At 46.4% G+C, this 21,913-nt stretch overlaps 1 protein-coding gene across 3 annotated transcripts in view; it reads left to right on the forward strand.

Annotated features, from left to right (window-relative positions):
* The window catches only part of mix23 (mitochondrial matrix import factor 23), a 119,936-nt gene that overhangs the window by 73,312 nt on the left and 24,711 nt on the right, over positions 1-21,913 (forward strand). The window lies entirely within an intron of this gene.

Below are 21,913 nucleotides of genomic sequence, written 5' to 3' on the forward strand. Positions count from 1 at the left end.
TCATGGGCGTATGTTAGCAAGACCCCCCTTTGGCTCCGTGGAACCACCAACCGCAGGGCAGGCGGAGACGCGGAGTCATAAACCAGAAGGCCCTTAACGAGACGCAGCCTTTGCAACACGGAGAGCAAGTCTTTGAAGTCGCTGTCGTCACTCAACGCGTCAGGCGACACGGGGTTGGCGACAGGATCAGAAAGGTGCTGAATTATTTTGAAAAGCGCGGGGTCGCCGGCCTGTTGGGCGACCAAGTCGGAGGTTCGGATGGGCGGTATGCACGCCACGGGCCCCGTAGGGGTTCGTGTGGGGGCGTCGCGAGACTCAGCGGCGGCCGCAGCGCGGCGGCGCGTGACAACGTGGACCTCCGGGGTGGGCTGGGTGGGTAGCCAAGCTGTATCAAATGTCCAAGGAGTCCCATTGAGGGCCCCTTGTTTGGCTAACGTGTCCGTTAGGTCGTTAAAATGTTTGTCAGGTCCTGGGACTTTTGAGTGTCCCCGGACCTTTTTCCAATAGACATGCATATCATTGGAGGAAACCAAATGGTCGCATGTCAAAATGAGGTCGCGGTGTTTAACGGGTTTCTTCGCTGACGTAAGGAAACCATTTCGACGCCACACCGGTAGATGACAGGTGAAGGCGAGGCGGGCATAGTTTGAGTCAGTGCAGATAACCAGCACCGCGACACCGTTTTCAACTGCCAATTTGAGTGTAATCAGGATGCCAGCGATTTCCGCATATTGAGAAGAGTGGGGGCCCAATTGGAATTGCAGTGGTTTGCACGGTGTGTTGTCGACCCAAGCGATGCCCACCCCAGCCTGCAGCTGGGTTTGGTGGTGGTAAGAGCAGCCATCCACGTAAGCTGTAGGCATGTCTTTGCAGACATGTTCCTCAAAATAGCGGTGACGCGGGAATTCCGGCATCGGTGCCACGGCGACGTCTGTCGGCGGGGTCGGGGAAGTTGACACACAGTTCTGGCAAATCGCTAGATCGGTACCCAGCGGTAACTTTGCGTTTTTCGTGTACCGGACTCGAACATCGTAACTTTGTAACGCCATAAGCCAGCCGGCAATGCGCGCGTTTGTTACGACGCCATCTCGAATACGTTGGTTGTTAAGAAAAGTAACCGGATGATGGTTAGTATCAATCGTTACTTTTTGGCATCCAATGTAGTTTGAGAAATGTATGATTGCCCATACTGTGGAAAGCAGGGCTTTTTCGCAGTCGGAGTATTTCAACTCGGGGCCGTTCAACGTTTTACTGGCGTACGCCACGACGCGTTTATCCTGGTCGTACATTTGGTATAGACCCGCACTCAAACAATGGTCGGAGAATCCTGCTTCCAAGAAAAATTCCTTGTTGCTATCGGGGTACGCGAGACAGGGGGCGGAGCCCAGCTTTTGTTTTAGCATATTCATCGCGTTGTTTTGTTCGTCACCCCAATCGAAGGCCGTATCTTTCTTCAGCAGGTTAGTAAGAGGGCGTGCTATGTCAGCAAAGTTTTCAATGAACTGGCGCGAATAGTTGCACACGCCAAGGAAGCTGCACAGTTTTGACACATCGGTGGGGGTTTTGATGTCAAGAAGGCCTTGAATACGGCTGGATTGTGGTTCAATCCCGTTTGGCCCGACCAAGATCCCCACGTAGTTGACCTTCATGCGACACCACTGACCTTTCATGAGGGACAGTTTGGCGCCTGCAGAAGACAGCTGTCCAAGAACGTGGTCGATTTCCATCAAGTGGTCATCCAAAGAGGAGCTCCTCATCATAATGTCATCGACATAAATGAGGTTGCCCCTGGCGGCGGCGTCAGGGCACGCCTTGTTGAGGAAGATGTTAAATTCGGCTGGCGAGTTGGCGTAGCCGAATGGACACCGGTTGAAAGTGTACTGTTTGTTGCCAAAGGTGAATGCCAACTTGTATTGATCCCTGGGGTCTACTGGGATCGTCCAGAACCCCGAAGCCACATCGATGGTGGTGAAGAATTTGGCATCTCGAACCTTGGGAAGTTCCTGTTCAAGTTGTGTCATGGGCCATCGCGAAAGAGGAACCTGTTGGTTCAGTTTGCGATAGTCGATGGTCGGCCTCCATGTGCCGTTTGGCTTCAAGACTGGCCACAATGGAGCCGAATAGGTGCTGTTACAGGGGCGAATGATGCCCTTTTCCAGCATGGCGTCGATAGTCTTCTGTACTGGTTCGTAAGAAGCTATCGGAATCTTGTACTGGAGCACGAAAGTTGGAGGAGCGCCGGGCTGAGTCGGGATGCGGACCACATGTAGTGCCGTCAACCCGCAATCCAAGGAGTCCTTGGCAAAAGAAGGTGTGTATTTCATTAACACGGTGCGCAAACGTTCGCGGTCCTGTTCGGACCGGAGCGCGGCGGCGCGGTGCAGAACTTCTTGGAGGTGCACCTCGAACTCTGGGTACGGTCGAAGGTCCCCATTTGTAGTCGTGGTTGGTTGAGGTGTCTCTGGGTTTCCAGAGGGAATGCTAGAGGGCGCTGGAGGCAACGCGCTCAAGGCGTAAATCACCAGTTGTTGGTCTGTCCCCAGGTCCACCCGGACGATGTCTTCATCGTTGGTGGGACCGGCAGGGTTGACCATAACAAGCTGAGATGGCCTGGTGAGTCTTCGGCCACTGGTGTCTTCAGTCAAGAACAAGTCAGATGGGATGTGTCCAACCACAGGCACCGTTAGAGTGAAGTCGTGGAAGTCGGAACGGATGAGCAGGCCCAGACGGGTCGCTTTTGGTATGCGAACGTCGTACGCAAGGGGATTGTGAACCAAGATCAGAGTGGTGAGGGAGGCGTCCACGATGGGCGTGGCCTCCAAGAGTAACGACAGGTTCATGAATTCTGATGAAGGTTGAAAGAAAGCGGAGTGAGCATTCAAGACCTGGTTAGCTCGCGCCACCAAGCGAATCGGAATGTTGATCGTGGTCGCCGGAGCGATCACTTCATCCTCGTTTAAGACTTCGCAAGCATCTGGGATGGTCTGCCCGGACTTCATGTTTGGAAGACTGGGAACACAAGCTAGAGGTTCCGAGTTGGTGAGGGACCACAGCACGTTGTTGATGGTGTCCACATGGACGGCAAGATCAACAAGCAAATCTGCACCCACGAAAAGGGTGTGAGGCGCGTCCGGGACAACCAAGAAGTAGTGGGTCAGTGAGTGTTGCTTCCACTGAAGGTTTAAGGCGCACACGCCCACTGCAGTTATTGTAAGAGGAGGTTCCGTGTTCAACGGAAACCGGCAAGACTTGGAGACGAAAAGAATGTTCGGGTCGAGATCTCGCAAGTTGTCAGCGAATGCTGCAGAAATGGCTGATTTGTCAGCCCACAAGGCGAGGACAGCGTCAAGAACAGGTGCACCTTGCACGTGGACACCTCCGATGATGCGTGGGGCGTACCCTGCATCAGGCGGTGGTGGGTCAAGGTCACAAAGGAAGGTGTTATGGCTTCTCAGCCGGTCCTTTGTCGCGACGGGTCCGGCCTCTGTCTGAGTGGTGTCCCAGCTCTCTGTGGGGTCGTCTGCTTCCCCGGGGGGTGGCTGCGCCCGAGTCACAGTGCAGAGCTGAGCCTGGTCAGGGCCAGAAGGAAAGGTCGGCAGGGCCTGCCGCACCTGGGCCCAAATCTGGAGTCTCTGGTAGTCTATGATGGGTTGGAAGCAAAACAACAGGTCTTGGCCAATAAGAAGGGGGACGGACTCAATGGGTCCCACATAGACTGGATGAATGAATTCTATGGGGCCAATGGACCAGTGTACCATCGCGACAGACTCCAGCTTTGTGTTAGTAGGTGAGAAGGCGCTAACGGTAAGTGGGCACCGCCGTAGGCGGAGCGGTCGACGATTAGCTTGTGACACGGCGCGGAGTTGTTAGTAGGTGTCTGAGTGTCGGCTACTGGAGGCTCCGCTGGTGACTTCTGCTGGTGGGTCACTTCAGTGGGCATCCGGCCGTCGGTTAATCATAAAGACGGGTCTTTTGACGAGTCTTTTGACAATTTCAGGAGTGCCTTCAATATGCCGTCGGCAATCCGGGCGTCTGGGTCGGCTCGCCGACCGGTGTCCGCTTGGGTGGCTTGGGGGTGGCCTTGGTGCTGCCGCGGCCTGGGGATTTCGGGGGGGGCGGTGCTCGCTTTGCTGGACCGCGGCTGACGGCTTCTTTCTTTGGTGGTGGTCCTTATGCATGCCAGATCCGTCGCACCAGCATCTACTGAAACGCAACAGAAGTAGCCTCTCCCTCCCACAGCCCCTTGAATCAGTGGGTGCTGGTGTCTGTGGATCTCACTTTGCTTTATCTATCCTTCCCTCCTTCCTCTCTTTAGTTTTTCCTCTGGTCACTTGAGATCTCAATTTATTGGAAGTTTGAGGTTTCTGGGGTTGGCATAAGACTCTGGTTTTGTAACCACGCAGGAGGGGTTTTGTTGGTGCTGGATTTCACTTTGATGGATTGGATGTACTGGCTTCTATGGATCTCACTCTGCCTTATCGATCCTTCCCTCCTTCCTCTCTTTAGTTTTTCCTCTGGTCTCTTGAGCTCTCGCTAAATTTGCTGGAATTTAGAGGCTTCCGGGGTTGGCGTAAGACTTTGATTTTGTAATCATGGGGAAGGCAGGAAGTGTTTGGTCGGTGCTGGATTTCACTTTGATTTATCTTTCTTTTCTCTTTATTTTTTTCTGACCTTTTCTCTGGTCTCCTGACCATTTAAACCTCACGACTCTGGCAAGATTCTGAAGTACCTGGTTAAGGCGAAGGGTAATGGGATATTTATAAGGCTTTAGGTGAATTAATGAGTATAAATGTATACGTATTTGCACGCACACGCACGCACGCGCACGCACGCACGCATGCAAACGCACGCACGCAAACGCACACACGCAAACGCACGCACACACACACACAAAAAAAAAAAAGAGCAATGATGATAAGACGTTGAATCGGTAAGACTACCGAATGAACAATTCTGAGCTGTTAAAAAAATAAAAAAATAAAAAATAAAATAAAAAAAATAAATAAATAAATAAAAAATAAAAAAATATGCCGTCGGCAACTGAATTGTGGTCAGTCTCGGAGTCGACTTGGCGGTTCCGGGACTCGCGGCAGGAATCGGTTGCTGGCGCGCGTTCGACTTTATCACGTATTGAATGATAGCGCGAATCGGGCTTACCTTTAGCAAATTTGGAGCGCCGGCGGTCGTCAGCTTGCTTTTCTCCGTCCGATTTCTCGTCACGCGAGTAGTCGGTTTTGGAGCGCGGTTTCCGGTTTCGCGGGGCGCGGGACTGTTTTGACTTTTTTGATTCAGTCTGGTCTTCCCTCGGAGCAAAGGAGCAAGCTCCCTCCAGCTCCGAAGGGAGACCCACGTCCACTTTATAAATTCCTGCGTCGCCTACCTTGGGGGCGGATAATTTTAGCTTTGCATAGCCCCTAGCTGCTAAGTCACGTAGCTGCGAGCTATTCAGTGTCTCAGGACACAAAGGCAAGGCAAGGCAAGGCAAGTTTATTTGTATAGCACATTTCATACACAAGGCAACTCAATGTGCTTTACACGAGGAAAGACAACACATAAGCATCAAAAAACAGTAGTTAACATTCAGAGGAAGAAAAATAAATAAAAATAGGTTACAAACTAACAATCTTAAAACATTATTCAACAAACTTTAAAAAATTTAACAAAAAGAAGTTTAAAATGATAATGATAAAAATAAAAAAAATAAAAAAAAAATAAAAAAAAAATAAAAAAATTAAAAAAAAATAAAAATAAAAATAAAAATACAAATAATAATTAAAAAAAACACTTAATTAAAGCTGTTTAAAAGTCCCTAATCAAAGGTATAAGAAAAAAGCAAAGTTTTTAACCTGGATTTGAAAGCATTTACACTCGGGGCTGACTTCACTTCTGTTGGCAGCCTATTCCATCTGTGTGCAGCATAATAGCTAAATGCAGCTTCACCATGTTTGCTTCGAACTCTGGGTTCCACTAGTTGGCCCGAGTCTGTAGATCTCAGAGCCCTGCTGGGCTTGTACTCAATCAGCATTTCTTGGATATATTCAGGACCCAAACCATTTAGTGATTTATAGACGAGTAGCAGAACTTTAAAATCGATTCTACAGCTGACAGGGAGCCAGTGTAAATCCTTAAGTACTGGAGTAATATGTTCTGATCTTTTTGTTTTGGTCAGAACTCGAGCTGCAGCGTTCTGAATGAGCTGCAATTGTCTCATGTTCTTTTGAGAGAGTCCAGTCAGAAGACCGTTACAGTAATCTAGTCTGCTGGAGATAAAAGCATGGATAAGCTTCTCTTGGTCTGCTTGAAGCATGCAGTCCTTCAGTCTGGATATGTTTTTCAGCTGGTAAAAGGCTGTTTTAGTGATAAATTTAATATGATTACTGAAGGTCAGATCTGAGTCTATTAATACCCCAAGATTTCGAACTTGGTCTTTAGTTTCTAAAGACAGTGACTCAAGCTGTTTTTTAACAGCAATCCTCTTTTCTTTATTGCCGAAAACAATGAGCTCCGTTTTGTTTTCGTTCAGCTGAAGGAAATTTTGGTTCATCCAGTTGTTAACTTGCTCTAGAGAATGACACAATGCGTTAATAGAACTGCTGTCATTTGGGGACATAGATAAATACAGTTGTGTGTCATCTGCATAACTATGATAGTCAACATCGATGTTCTGAAGCATTTGACCCAAAGGTAACATATACAGACTGAACAACAGGGGTCCAAGGACTGACCCTTGAGGGACCCCCTTTCGATCAGATTCAAAATTTCCAATGGTCACAAAGTAACTCCTTTCCTCCAAATAGGACCTGAACCATTTAAGGACTGTTCCATTTAATCCCACCCAAGTTTCCAGCCTGTCTAACAGTATATTATGATCAATCGTGTCAAATGCTGCACTGAGGTCCAACAAGACGAGCACTGATACCTTCCCTGCATCAGTGCTCAATCTTATATCATTCAGTACTTTAATCAGAGCTGTTTCTGTACTGTGATGAGGTCGGAAACCTGACTGGAATTTATCCAAAAGTCCGTTTAAGCTCAAAAAATTGCTGAGTTGATTAAAAACCACTTTTTCAACTATTTTAGTTACGAAGGGAAGGTTTGCGATTGGTCTATAATTTGCTAGCAGGGAGACATCCAGTGTTCTCTTTTTTAGAATGGGCTTGGCGGCGGCTACTTTCAGACATTTAGGAAGTTCACCTGATTGAAGTGAGCAATTAATTATTTGTTGTAAATCGATCTGAACAGATTTCACAATGGTTTTGAAAAAGCCAGATGGAATTGTGTCAAGACAGCTCGTGGAAGGTTTCAATTGCTGAACCAAGTCTACTACAGTATTTTGATCCACTGAGTCAAATTCTGTCATGGTAATTAAATTATTCCTAGGTGATTTTAAGTGCAGCATCGTTTTGTTATTTTGCTGGTTTGTAACAATGTTTGACCTGATGGCTTGTACTTTTTCACTAAAGTAGCAGGCAAATTCATTGCATTTATCTGTTGAGAGGAGTTCTGGCGCTGTTTGATTTGGGGGATTTGTAAGTTTGTCAACCACGCCAAATAGAGTGCGTGTATTGTTGAGGTTCCTACTAATAATTTCAGAAAAGTGTTGTTGTCTAGCTATTACTAACTCTTGGTTAAAATGACAAAGACATTGTCTGTACAGGTCAAAATGAACTTGGAGTTTAGTTTTTCTCCACTTTCGCTCTGCTTTTCTGCATTTAGATTTCAAAGTCATTATGTTGGTAGTACACCTCCAAGGTGTTTTAGTTCGGGATGAAATGGTCTTAGTTTTAATAGGAGCAACAGCATCCAAAACATTTGAGATTTTTGAGGTGAATTCATCCAGAAGTTCATCAACGGTCTCTGCATTTACAGTTGGTGATGCAGCCATTAATTCCATAAACATGTTGCTTGTATTCTCATTTATGTACCTTTTTTTAATCGAGACAGTAGTTGTTTGAACTTCTGGGATTGTTTGTAATTCAAAAAACACACAGGAATGATCTGAAATAGCCAGATCTTTCACCTCAACAGATAAAATGTCAACACCTTTAGAGATGACGAGATCAAGAATGTGACCTTGATTGTGTGTTGGACCTTTTACATGTTGTGAGAGACCAAAAGTATCAAGTATATTACAAAATTCTTTGGTATTTTTATCCAAGTTGTTGTCAACATGAATGTTAAAGTCTCCAGTTAAGACCAGATAATCATAGTCGGTACAAATTACTGACAGCATTTCTTCAAATTCCTCCATGAATCTGCCTTTTTGTTTTGGAGGTCTATAAATAATGACAATGACGATGTTTGGTTCACCTTTTACAAAAAGACTAAGATATTCAAATGAATTAAAGCTTCCCAATGAAATTTCTTTACACTGAAATAGAGATTTAAAAATGGCAGCAAGTCCACCACCTTTTTTGCCATTACGACATTTGTTCATGAAACTAAAATTTGTTGGTGTTGCCTCATTGAGAACTGTGTTGCAGGAACCTTCTGTTAGCCATGTTTCACTGAGGAGAAATAAGTCAAGATCATATGTCATAATAATGTCATGAATCAACAATGATTTGTTAACTAGTGATCTTGTATTTAGTAGCGCTAGTCTCACAGTGGCAATCGGAGACGCTGGTTTAGTCAGAGGTTCACAAGCTATACTGACTTGGTTTGTAGCTTCTGACTTATTTCTTCTCATTTCTTTTGCCAACTTTCTATTTCTTGTAATCACAGGAATGCTACAAGCTTCCTTGGGTCCTGACTTATTCTGGGAACACACGTTTTTTATATTGTATATGTAGTCTGGACCCAAAACATATCAGACCGAGCTGTAGTTGAGATTCTCCATAGCCAAAGATGGAGGTCGGCGGGTGGGGAGCTGTATGCTGAGGCTTGGTGGAGTCAGACGATTAGTGGATAGCTGAATGTGGCGTCTTGGGGGGAGCATGGGCGAACCGTCATCAGCAGGCAGCTGCCTGGAGAGACTTTTATTTAGCTGTATGGACAGATTGACCAGATTGCTCAACCTGTTGGTGAGACTCGCTGGCGAGTCAGTCATCGGGTCATTCGGGGGCGGTGCACAGCGCGGGGGTGCATCCGGCAGTGAATCCGGTAGTGGCGCTGTCTGGCAGTTGTCGCTTGGGGGCGATGAACAGCGCAGGGGTGCATCTGGTAGTGAAACTGGTGGTGGTGGTCGTGGTGGTGTTTGGCAGGTGTCGTTCGGGAGCAGGGGAGCTGGATGTTCGGTGTTTGGAGTGTGGGCAGATGAGGACAAATCAATCTGTTCTGAAGGGCAGGGAGTGCAAGATAGTGAGCCAGCCTCACCAGATCCTCTTCTTATCGGTTGTTGTGTTTCATGTCCTTTGTTTTGGGAACATAGCGTCCAGTGACGCACGCTATGGAAGATGTTGGCTGTCAGTAATCTGACTCCCTGCTTATTGAGATAAATCCCATTGCGTTGGAAAAGATGGCGACGTTCACAAAACATAGAAAAATTGTCAATAAAGTTCACTGAGTAAGAAGCACAGATGCTTTTCAGCCATCTCGAGAGTGACATAATCCGACTGAAACGCTCATCACCTGGTCGGACAGTAGGCAGAGGACCACTCAGAAAAACCTCTGCGTTTAGGCATATTATCTTGTGTAGAAGGGTAATAAAGTCTTGCTTCAGTATCTCCGACTGTTTTTTCAACACATCGAATGCTCCTGTGTGAATCACAATCGATCTCACAGTCGGGTAGTCAGTAGCAATCTTGTCGACTTTTTCAGAAATGTCCAGCACCATGTCATTAGCAAAACACAGAACTTTTGTGTTTTTTCTGCTGCACAGACGTTTAACACCAAACAAGGCTTTGTCGCCTATTATCAGTGTTTGTGTTTCAGTAGCTGAACGGATTTGCTGAGGAGGTCCGGTTTCATACCTTTGACTGGTGCTGTGATCCCCCGAGGCTTGCTGGCTCGGCGACAGCACGGCAAACCTGTTTCTCAGTTCGATATCAGTATTTTGTCTTCGTCGGCCAAGAGACGGTTTCCTTTTTCTTGCTGGTACTAACGTCCAAGACTGATTTCTTGGGGTTGAGGTAGCCTTTTGCATAGGCCGACGTGTTTCCTCAGGCATTAGTTGGCGGTCAGGTCCAGTTGTTGGGCGACGACTGCTCAGTTTTGGCTTTGCTCCCAGCACATTCCACAGAGGGTCGGTGGATGGAGCTAGCTGTTTGTTAGCATGCTCATGACCACCGTTTGGAGACATTGGCAGTGTGGTGTCATTCCACGATTTTCCATTCACCTCCACAAACATTTCAAGGCGGTGCATTCTTGTCTCCAGCACTGCCATCTTCTGAAGAAGTTTGTGGTATTCATCGGTCGAGATGGAAGGCATCATTCGTCCAGCCATGCTGCTAGTAGCAGTCGCGTGCTGATTAGCAGGCCGTGCTCACGTTATCGTGAGGAGTTTCCCAAATAAAAAATAAAAAATGTTGAAAAATGCGCCCAGCTGGTTGTATCTACCAAACAAAAAGGTAGTACAGCCACATCGAGGCAAATATCCAGGAAAAATCCCAGAAAAAGAAAGAAAAAAAGAAGTTATCAGCTGAAAGAATGCAAAGCAAAGCAGGAGCAGAGCAGATTGCGTCTACACACTAGGAAAGCAGGAAGCAGAAGCCAGTCCCAAGTAGTGGTTAAGGTTTTGTTGGAGGTTTCGGACAAACAACGTTTTAAAACCAGGATCTTCCTCCATGTTGGGCTCGTTACGAGTCCCAAAATAGGCATCGCGAAGACGACTATAGAAAGCCTGAGGAGACTCCTGCTTTCCCTGTTTGCCGAACATGGCGACTTCCATGCCCGGCAACCCAGGGGAGCCGTCAAACTCGCGTGAGATGGCTTGGTGCAGTGCCAAGGGGTCAGACAACACATCAGTGGGCTGCCGTTCCAGCAGTCTATTGACTGCTCGGCTGGACGTCATTTTAATCAAGTACAACGTATCTTCCACGGTTGCCATTGGGAACCTCTGGAGATGATAGTTGATGTCTTTCAAGTACTCTGTTGTGTTGTGGGAACCCCCTGGTTTCGGTTCGAATTTGGCTATGTTTCGAGCCAGCTTGTCCAAATCTTTCCAGGCCACGCCCATTTGTCTCTCCAACGGGGGAGTCGACATGGATCCACGTTGGAAACTGTCATTACCTGATGGCCCAAAAACGTGTGGGGAGGCGGCCATTGGAGGTGCCAGGCCTAAAGCGGCGGTGGTCACTGGCGGCGTCCTCCAGGCGGTTCCGGACTCAGGTGGCAGTTTGAGCTGTGGTGCTGTGGCTCTGGGATCAGGAGGTCTGTGTGGGGGTGGAGCTCCCAGCCGGGAGGCTCCTCGGGAGACCTCATTTAACTGCTGCGCGCGTTGTAACTCATGTTTAACATGAGCTAACTCTGTCTCATATTCCTGCTGGCATTGTCGGAGGCGGGTAACCGCGGCTTCAGTCAATGCTAATTTGGTTCGCAGGTCATATGAGCGGTCCACTTCGGCATTACGTTCCTCCCTAAAGGTCTGTACCTGAAATTGGAGGCGCTTCACTTCATCGGTTGACTGAGCTAGCGACGAACTAACCCGAAAGTAATTAGCTTCTGCTAGCCAAAGTTGGTCTTTTGACGGTCGTTCAGTCAAGTCAGTCACCTCTGCTTTTAGTTTGTGAATTTCATTTGCCGCGGATCTCAGCAGTTGTTCTTGCTCTCGATTTGTCTCTTCGGCGGACGCAAGAGCTTGGGTTAACTCACCAATCTTTTGATGGGAGTCGGGAGTGAAAGCAGACTCATCTGCATCACTGCCCAGATTTTCGACTAGCGCCGCATCTGCGCGGGCTTCTGCCTCATCCAGCTGCGCTTTAACGTCAACCAGCTGGGTCTCGATGACCTTCACTCGGTCGTGGGCGGCTTCAAGCTCCGGAAACACAACAACACAAAGACAAACAACTTCAAATTCAGCCAGCTGAAATTTAAAAGTTGCACAACTCGAGTTCTATCACGTACGTTTTCAAATACAAGCCACTGTTTTCTCAAACGGTGACCGGCTCTTTCTTTTCTTCCATCAATCAACCCCGTTATTCTCGTTTACTTATAGCAAGCCACTCCGGTGGTAACACACACAAGATGGCGGCTAACAGACGCTCGATTCAACGCTGAAGGTTAAAGTCAGTGCAGTTCTATGTAAGCAGAAATGTTTTCCTTTTTACACAGAGCCAAATGATTAGGTACACTACGTGAAATGTGTTTTACTTTTCAAGTCCAAAGTCTTGTATTTTCGAGTGGATCTTCTTATGTTATATAGCCTCACACGGCCGGCACCATTATGTAGCGATAATTGGGTCGTCTTTTGGACGAATTAATAATCTGGACGTTACAGAGGTAAATTATATTTACCTCGATAACCTCAAGGGGCACCACGTTGGTTTTGCTTTGGGTTAACAGGAGCAAACAACGACCAAAATCCTTCCTTCCTCAATCATTTATAATCTAAAGTCGCCACACTCGATATTCGGTGGTTCGTTGTACTAACAAAAGAATAATAATCCACTCGGAAACATAGATGACTTAGGCGGAATAGAGTTAATAAAACATACATTTATTCACGATTGCTACACTACAGAATCAAAACACTGCCTATCTAACTATTCTACCGTCAGAAGAGAAATAAAATAAAGCGAATGAAAATAAGGAAGGAACGCGAATGAATAAGGAAACAGGGAAAAGAGAAATTTGACCTGCCAGATTGGTGATATGTTTCAAACGTAAGTGGCACACAGTGGATACGCCGAGCTAGAAATCAAACGCACACTTACGAGAATCGTTTGCGTCGAACGAGCAAAAGGATCTTGTGAAAAAGGGGGAAAAATAGTCAATGTTCGTTGGAAAAAAGGCAAGAAAATCAAAAAGGGTTTATTCCACAGGTGAGCAAGGGAAGCCGCTCGGGGGCTGACGTAGTTGCGCGGCTCGTCCCTTGATTGGTTGGCGACTCGGCAAGGTTGATTCTCCGGCGAGGTTGATTCTGCCGGGCAGCTGTCCGACTCCAGGTGTTGGAGCTCGGTCCGCTACGCGCCTGCGTACGGGGAATGCCAGCCGTTGGAGGTGAGCTGGCACCGCGGCGGGGTGCCACCGAATAGCAGGTGGTGCGGGCGGCTTAGGTGCAACAACCTTGAGTCCGGCGGTACGTAGCAAGTGTACCCCGGGGCCGCTGAGCTCGCCGCTGGCGGGCGATCACCGATGGAAAGAGAAAAAAAAGGAGTAAAAGAGTCTTTGGGGTCAGCGTTGTAGTTTGCACCTGCTTTGGCGTGGCGTGGAGCGAGTGTCTGCTCTCGGCAACGGTTGCTGCCAGAAAAAAAAAAGCCACATGGTTGGCAAGTTTCTTGGAACAAAGAGTTCGAGCAGGCTGGGACACTTGCCTGAGGATGATGATGTTGGAAGAGAGTTTTTTTGGAAGAGGAAGAGAGAACAGCGAGGGGGTCCCCTCGTCTTTTTAAAGTCTATGGGCGGGGCTTCAGTAGGTGGTGGCACCCCTTCTGTTCGCTCGCGCAGACTTTAAAAAAAAATTATTAAAGGGATTAATAATTTGGCATTAAATTTGGTCAGTCTGGCAAATCAGTTTTCCCACACAACCCGTTTAACACACATCGTAATTAATGCATCATAAACTAACTTGTGAGGTAACTTCTTCTTGTCTAATCTGACTGAACTGAAAGATATTGATTATCTTTCATTCTTTATGGAGTACAAATGAAATAGGATGTTCATACACACAAAGACATAACATGAATCATTCGTAGTTCAGTTATCTGTCAAGAATTATCATGGTATAAATGTGTAAAATGCGGTTACTTATATGAAATGTCACTAAGGATAGTTCCAAATTTCACCACTTGACGGTGCTGTTGCTCCATCTAGACGTTCCCCCTGGAAGGGCGAGACGCCAGAATATCCTTTGTGATTGATAAGAGGTCATGAACATTCCTTTGATCAGTCGTTTGTGTATTCCAAATCATTGGAGCCATTTGTTCGGGCTCCGGGAAGACGGGCTTGAATACACTCCTTCGGCAGACGCATAAATTCCTTTGTCACCTGGTCAGCGGCTTCAAAAGAGCTTTGTTGGTGGTTGGGTGACCACCTGCAGAGCTAACCAAGCTTAGATCCTGTCTGGGCAGTGGAATATTTATGCAACTGCAGAGAATTTGCTTTAGAAGAAGCAAACTTAAAAAAAAAATTAGAGAGTAGACTGGGCCATAGGCAATAGTTGTTACATAACACTTACAATGAGTTCACAAATTTTGTCCAAAATACCGTAAGTGGGTTTGCTTTTTTTTATGCCTCAAGGACAAGGTGGCGCTGTATTTATAACTGAATTTTGTCATAGAGATACCTTCAGGCCTTGACTATAAATATACAGTGGAACCTCTACTTACGAACGTCTCTTCATACGAAATTTTCGAGTTACGAAACTCCTCAACGGGAAAATATTGCCTCTTGTTACGAAAGAAATTTCTAGATACGAAAGGTAAAAATACATTACCGAACGCAACATACTTTCGGCTATGGATATTTCCTACCATAGGTACCTATGAGCGTAAATACTAGATCGGTGTTTGTGCATCGTTCTGGCATCCCATTGGCTAAGAGGAACCTACCATAGATATGAGCGTATACTAGAGCGGTGTCTCTACAGTGTCCTCATCTTTCATCCCGCGGCCCATGAGGTGTTCCGATAGTTTTTCGTAAATGTATGAACTAACGGCCAACGAATTTGTGCAACAATTCAAACAATTGGTGATTGATGAAGGCACAGTAAGTTTTTAATTGCGACGATTCGGGCCTTTTTTTTTTTTGAAAAAGATGCCTCGCCATACCGGAAGTTTCCATGAAGTTTCAGAATTTGTTTAAAAGAATCGCCCGGAAAAAGTGTTCACCAGTCTGGCGTTTGCTCACTAAGATGATGCTTGCATTGGACATTAACGAAGGATTGTTTATTAAAAAATAAAAAATAAATACATCCATAGATCAGTTCTTTACAAAACACCAGGCAAAAAAAAAAAAAAACACTTCTGAGATAGGTGAACATGAACCAGAGGGCAAAAAACGATGAGGACAGCAGTTAAAAAGGTAAATGACCATCATTTTTATTCTTTACTCTATTCTTTGTTATTTACATTATGCACAACTCTCATTTATTGTGCAATAATCTAATTGTAACATGTATTTGTTACATGTTTTGATTCATTTTTATGTTTTATAAAACATTTATGTCTGAAATTTGGGAGGCTTGGAACTGTCACATTTCATTTTGTTTGGGGTTGGGTTTTTGTTATATTTTGGTGAGTGTTGGTTGTCTGGTGTTCTTGTGTGTTTTTCCCCAGTCTCGTTATCATTAACCTTGTCCACCTGCTTGTGTCTTCCCTTCCCCGTGTGTGTTGCTGATTGGTTCCCCCTGCCTGCTGTGTCTCCCAGGTGTGTCCTGTTAGTGTCATTAGTGTTGGTATATAGGGAGTGGTGTTTGTCTCACGCGGGTGTGGGAGCATTGTTTGCATGTTGCATGTCACAGTGTTGTCTTTCTGCCAAGTCTGCCATTTCTGCCAAGTCTTCCACGCCACGCCAAGTCTTCAAAGTCTTCCACGCCAAGTCTTCAAAGTCTTCCACGCCTTCCAAGTCTTCAAAGTCTTCCACGCCTTCCAAGTCTTCAAAGTCTTCCACGCCTTCCAAGTCTTCAAAGTCTTCCACGCCTTCCAAGTCTTCAAAGTCATCCACGCCTTCCAAGTCTTCCGAGTCATCCACGCCTTCCAAGTCTTCCGAGTCATCCACGCCTTCCAAGTCTTCCGAGTCATCCACGCCTTCCGAGTCATCCACGCCTTCCAAGTCTTCCAAGTCATCCACGTCTTCCAAGTCTTCCACGCCACGCCAAGTCTTCCAAGTCAGCCACGCCAAGTCTTCCAAGTCAGCCACGCCAAGTCTTCCAAGTCAGCCACTCCAAGTCTTCCAAGTCAGCCACGCCACGCCTTCCTTTTTTTTTTTTTTTTTTTTTTAAAGAGCTCAGAATTGTTCATTCGGTAGTCTTACCGATTCAACGTCTTGTCATCATTGCTCTTTTTTTTTTGTCTTTTTTTTTTTTTTGTGTGTATGTGTGCGTGCGTTTGCGTGCGTGCGTGCGTGCGTTTGCGTGTGTGCGTTTGCGTGTGTTTGCGTGCGTGCGCGTGCGTGCGTGTGCGTGCGTGCAAATACGTATAAATTTATACTCATTCATTCACCTAAAACCTTATAAATATCCCATTACCCTTCGCCTTAACCAGGTACTTCAGAATCTTGCCAGAGTCGTGAGATTTAAATGGTCAGGAGACCAGAGAAAAGGTCAGAAAAAAAAGAAATAAAGAGAAAAGAAAAGTAAATCAAAGTGAAATCCAGCACCGACCAAACACTTCCTGCCTTCCCCATGATTACAAAATCAAAGTCTTACGCCAACCCCGGAAGCCTCTAAATTCCAGCAAATTTAGCGAGATCTCAAGAGCCCAGAGGAAAAACTAAAGAGAGGAAGGAGGGAAGGATCGATAAGGCAGAGTGAGATCCATAGAAGCCAGTACATCCAATCCATCAAAGTGAAGTCCAGCACCAACAAGACCCCTCCTGCGTGGTTACAAAACCAGAGTCTTATGCCAACCCCAGAAACCTCATACTTCTAATAAATTAAGATCTCAAGTGACCAGAGGAAAAACTAAAGAGAGGAAGGAGGGAAGGCTAGATAAAGAAAAGTGAGAACCACAGACACCAGCACCAACTGATTCAAGGGGCTGTGGGAGGGAGAGGGTACTTCTGTTGAGTTTCAGTAGATGCTGGTGCGACGGATCTGGCATGCATAAGGACCACCACCAAAGAAAGAAGCCGTCAACCGCGGTCCAGCAAAGCGAGCACCCCCCACCCCCCCCCCACCCCCGGAATCCCCAGGCCGCGGCAGCACCAAGGCCACCCCCAAGCCACCCGAGCGGACACCGGTCGGCGAGCCGACCCAGACACCCGGAACACCCCCGCCCCAGCCCCGGCCCACACCCCCGAGCCCAAGGCCGCAGAACGAGGCCCAGCGGGCCCCCACAGCGCCCCACCGGTCCCCAGCCCCCATCCCCCCACGACCCCCCCCCCCAGCACCCCACCCAAACCCGCCATCCACCACGACCCAGGCCCCACCACCCCCGACCCCCAAACCCCCGAACACACCCCGACCCCCAGCACCCAACCCCCCACCCACCCATACCTCCACCCCCCCCCAAACAAGCCGCCCCCCCCCCCCCGACGCCCCCCCCCCCCCCCCCGCGAACCCGGCCCCCCGCGAGAAACCCCCACCACCCCACCGGAAACCGGCACCGGGCAGCAGCGCAGAGAGGGAAGGTGTGCCCACCCCACCTCCAGCCGCGCGAGATTTGCACAGCGGCGGGAGGGGGGAAGCAGAGGAGGAAGCACCAGGGGAGAAGGCGGAACACCAGAACACCGAGCCCGGTGGGGAGAGGCCCCGGTCGTCACGCCAGAGTACTAGTGACACCTAACCCTGTTACTGAGTCCGCCAGCTCGCCGACTGGCGAGCTCTACCCTTACACCGTGAATGTGGCCCCACCCAGTGTATATACAAGTGTGTGCGTGTGGTGCATTAAAATTGGGAGCAGGTGAGTCGGAGCAGAGGGAAAAAATTTTCCCCTACTCCGACACACCCGTATCCCCCCCAAAAAAATGAATATGTATATGTGTGGTGCATTAAAAAAGGGAATGGAGGGACAAAGTGGAGGGGCAGGGACACAAATGGGGGGGACCACAGCGCTGCCAGGCACTGCAGTCCATCCCCTCTGATGGCTCCCCGCCCCAACTCACCCCTCCCCTTGGACGTGAGGTGCATTAAAATTGGAGGGGAGTTGAAGGGTGAAGACGGTGTTTACACCCTTCCCCACCCCACCAAGAAATGTGTTGTGTGCCCTATGTGTATATTTACAAAGTGTATAGTGCAAGCTAGTGAAGTGAGGAAGAGGAGCGACCAGCGGGGCCTCACCCAACCCGGCGGGTGTAGGTGGCACGCCCGCCCCCCAGCACCCCCACCCCCACCCGCCCCCCACCTCATCCACCCGGCACCACAATGGGCGGACAGCCAGCGCAGCAGGGCTACCGGACAGCCCACCGGCCACCGGAGCCCGCCCGGGGCGCCAGGAGTTATACCGGAGTGGGGCAGGCCCCAAACCCTCGCCCGGCCCCCGGAGCCCGACGCCCGGGAGGGAGCCCCAGGCCCAGGGAGAGGGAGGGGGAGGGGCCGCAGGGCAGACAGGGAAGGGGGGGGGGGGGGGGGGAAGCGGGGAGAAGACGACAAGAAGGCGAAAGGGCGGCTGCAGGGCAGAAGGCGGGGGGGGGGGGGAGGAGGAGGGAGGGCGACAAGGGAAAAGGGACCGGGAGGCAGAGGAGGATGGGCGGGAGGAGGCGAGGAGGGAGAGGCGACGGGGGGGAGGAAGGGGGAGGGGAGAGGGAACCATGGGGCACACCGGAGGCCCACCCACCCCGAACCGCGCCGCCGGGCACGGAGCAGCGGACCGCGCCGGGACGGCACCGCCCCGGGCACCAGGGGAAGCACCCCAACACCGCACCCCACAGGGGGCCCAGGGAGCGGCCAAGACGCAACCGCCACCGAGCAGACAACGGGGGGGGGGGGGGGGCAGAACCACCCCCGCCCGACCACAGGGGACGGCGTCAAGAAAATTGACTAATTAGCATGCAGTAACACCAAGTGTTGATGCTTAGTGCCCACTAGAAATAGATCTTAAGGAGTTATTGAGTATAGTGTCGTATAGTGTGGTATGCTCGAGCCCACTAGCAGCAACTAGGTTCCTGACTATATAAAAATAAAAACAATCAGATACAAAATACCAAATACAGAAGCAGCGAAAACAGAAGTTGTAACGATGTGGTGGCTCTCGTTAACAGGCAGAATCTTGGCAGGATTAAGTTGCCAAATTGAGATTAAAATATTCTATGTACATAGACCATATTTGTTTAAATCTTGATACTTGATTTTTATTTAAGGCAGAGATTTTTTCCATTGAGATATAATTTATTAGTAAGTTTAACCAGTGGTCGATATTTAGAGATTGTTTATTTTTCCAATTGACAAGGATTATTTTTTTAGCAATAGTAAGGGCTATAAATATAGATTGAGATTGTTTACATGGTAGCTCAGTTATTGTTAAGTCACCTAGTAAACACAATCTTGGAGATAAAGGAAGCCTACAGTTTAATATATCAGCGAGCTTTTCCAAGATTTTAGTCCAGAAATGCAGCACTGGAGTACATGACCATAAAGCATGAAGATAAGTATCGGCAGTGTTTTGTGAGCACTGGAGACAAATGTCGGAGTCAGAGAGTCCCATTTTTTTCATCATATATTGTGTAATATATGTTCTATGAAGTATCTTATATTGGATAAGTTGCAAATTTGTCTGTTTGGTCATTTTAAATACATTTTCACAGATTTGGGTCCAAAAGTCTGGTTCCGGAACTATAGACAAGTCTTTTTCCCATTTTAAAGTCGGTAAATACGTTTTATTTGTGTATAAAAATAACATATATTTTTGATATTTTCTTTATTGTTGTTGGAGAAAGCTTTATAATATCTTTAGCTAAGACAGGCAGTTGGAGCGTATCCTGAAGTGTTGGGATTTGTTTCTTAACCATATTTTTAACTTGCAGATAATGTAAGAAATTTCCCTTTTTTATTTCATATTTCTGGACCAAGTTTGTATACGATATAAACTTATTATCTGAGAAAAGATGATGAAGGTGTGTAATTCCTTTCTGCTCCCATAGGCTTAAATGGAACGACTGATTATTAAGTTGAAAGTCGGGGTTATGCCAAATGGGAGAGAGCCCACAGGGCGCCAATTGGGAATTTGTCATTTCTAATGCCTTCCACCAGGCAGTCAGGGTGGCGGCTATCATTGGGTTTTTAAAACAATTATGTCGTCTTATTGATTTTGTAATAAAGAGTAAATCTGACAGTCTAAGATTATTACAATCCTTCTGCTCCAATTCCAACCAACAGTTAGTATCTCTGTTGGGTTGTGTCCATAGCACAAGATATTGTAGTTGATTAGCTAAATAATAGTACATAAAGTTTGGTGCCTCTAAACCTCCTTTAGATTTACTTTCCTGAAGAGTAGATAGACTAATTTTGGCTTTTTTTTTATTCCAATAGAATTTTATGATAGCAGAGTCCAGCGATTGGAACCAGTTAGACGTAGGTTTAAATGGAATCATTGAAAATAAATAATTAATCTTTGGTAAAACTTTCATTTTTATAGTAGCTATCCGTCCTATTAAAGAGATCGGAAGATTATTCCAGCGCTCCAGGTCACTACGGATACTATCCAATAATGGTGAAAAATTTAAAGAAGTTAATTCAGTTAACTTAGGTGAAATTTTAACACCTAAGTATTTTAAATTACCTGTAGGAAAGGAGTAGTGTGGATCCTGACTTGTAGGATTCCATGAATTTTCTGTAATAGGTAATAATGTTGATTTTGTCCAGTTAATAGAGTAATCTGATAAGTGAGAGAATTTAGTTATTAATTTAAATGCTTCCCCTAGCGAGATAGCAGGTTCTTCTAAATAGAGTAATATATCATCGGCATATAGATTAATTTTATGTTCTATTGTCCCGGAGTGGATTCCTTGGATCCGTCTATCCTGACGTATAGCTAATGCAAGCGGCTCAATAAATATAGCAAATAATAAAGGAGAAATTGGGCACCCTTGTCTTGTTCCCCTTTGTAAAGTAAAACTCTGTGATGTAATCCCATTAGTAGTAACTGTAGCTTTAGGAGAATCATATAATATTGAGACCCATTGAATGAATGACTCCCCGAAGCCGAATTTATTTAAGACAGCAAAGAGGAAGGACCAGTTAACTTTATCGAATGCTTTTTCTGCATCCAGCGAAATAACAACTGCCTTTTTATCATACCGCTGTGACATACTAATCAAGTTAAAGAGTCTCCTAATATTATTAGTAGAATGACGACCTTTAATAAAACCTGTTTGATCACTATGAATAATTGTCGAGATTACCGTCTCTAATCGAGATGCCAAGGCCTTAGCGATAATTTTAATATCGGTATTAATTAGTGATATCGGTCGGTAACTTGACGGGAGGGTAGGGTCTTTTTCTGGCTTTAATAAAAGTTTAATTGCTGCTATATTCATATCTTGACGTATATCACCTTTACTTTTAATTTCAGTTACTACTCTTAGAAATAATGGAGCAAACATTAACCAGAAATGTTTAAAAAATATAGCCGGAAAGCCGTCTGGACCAGGTGCTCTGCCATTAGGCATACTGTCTAAAGCACGATACAACTCATCTATAGTAAGCGGGGTATCGAGAATATCTTTATGTTCAATAGATAACTGAGGTATATTTAAGCTGTTTAGGAATTCCTCAATATATTCAGGGTTAGGTCTATTAATTTCTGTGTATAGATTTCGATAATAGTTATAAAAAATATGGTTAATTTCTTCTGGTGATTGTGTGCATTCACCATTTATATCTTTAATAGCCGTTATAAGAGATTTTTCCCGATTCCGTTGAAGTTGATTTGCCAGGAATTTACCTGATTTATTATTATGTTCAAAATTATTATATCTCAACTGTTGTATTATAAACTCTGTCTTTTTAGATAACATGTTATCTAACTGTATTTTTATATTCTGTAGTTCGATCCATATTTGATTATTTGGGTTTAATACATATTCATCCGTTAGTTGTTTAATTTTATCTTCCAGGTATTTTTCTAATTTTTGATCCTGTTTCTTTTTATAAGTTGAATATGATATAATTTTCCCTCTAATTACCGATTTCCCTGCTTCCCAGAGAAGAGATGGAGAT

Source organism: Festucalex cinctus, chromosome 20, assembly GCF_051991245.1.
Source record: "Festucalex cinctus isolate MCC-2025b chromosome 20, RoL_Fcin_1.0, whole genome shotgun sequence".
NCBI classification, from domain to species: domain Eukaryota; kingdom Metazoa; phylum Chordata; class Actinopteri; order Syngnathiformes; family Syngnathidae; genus Festucalex; species Festucalex cinctus.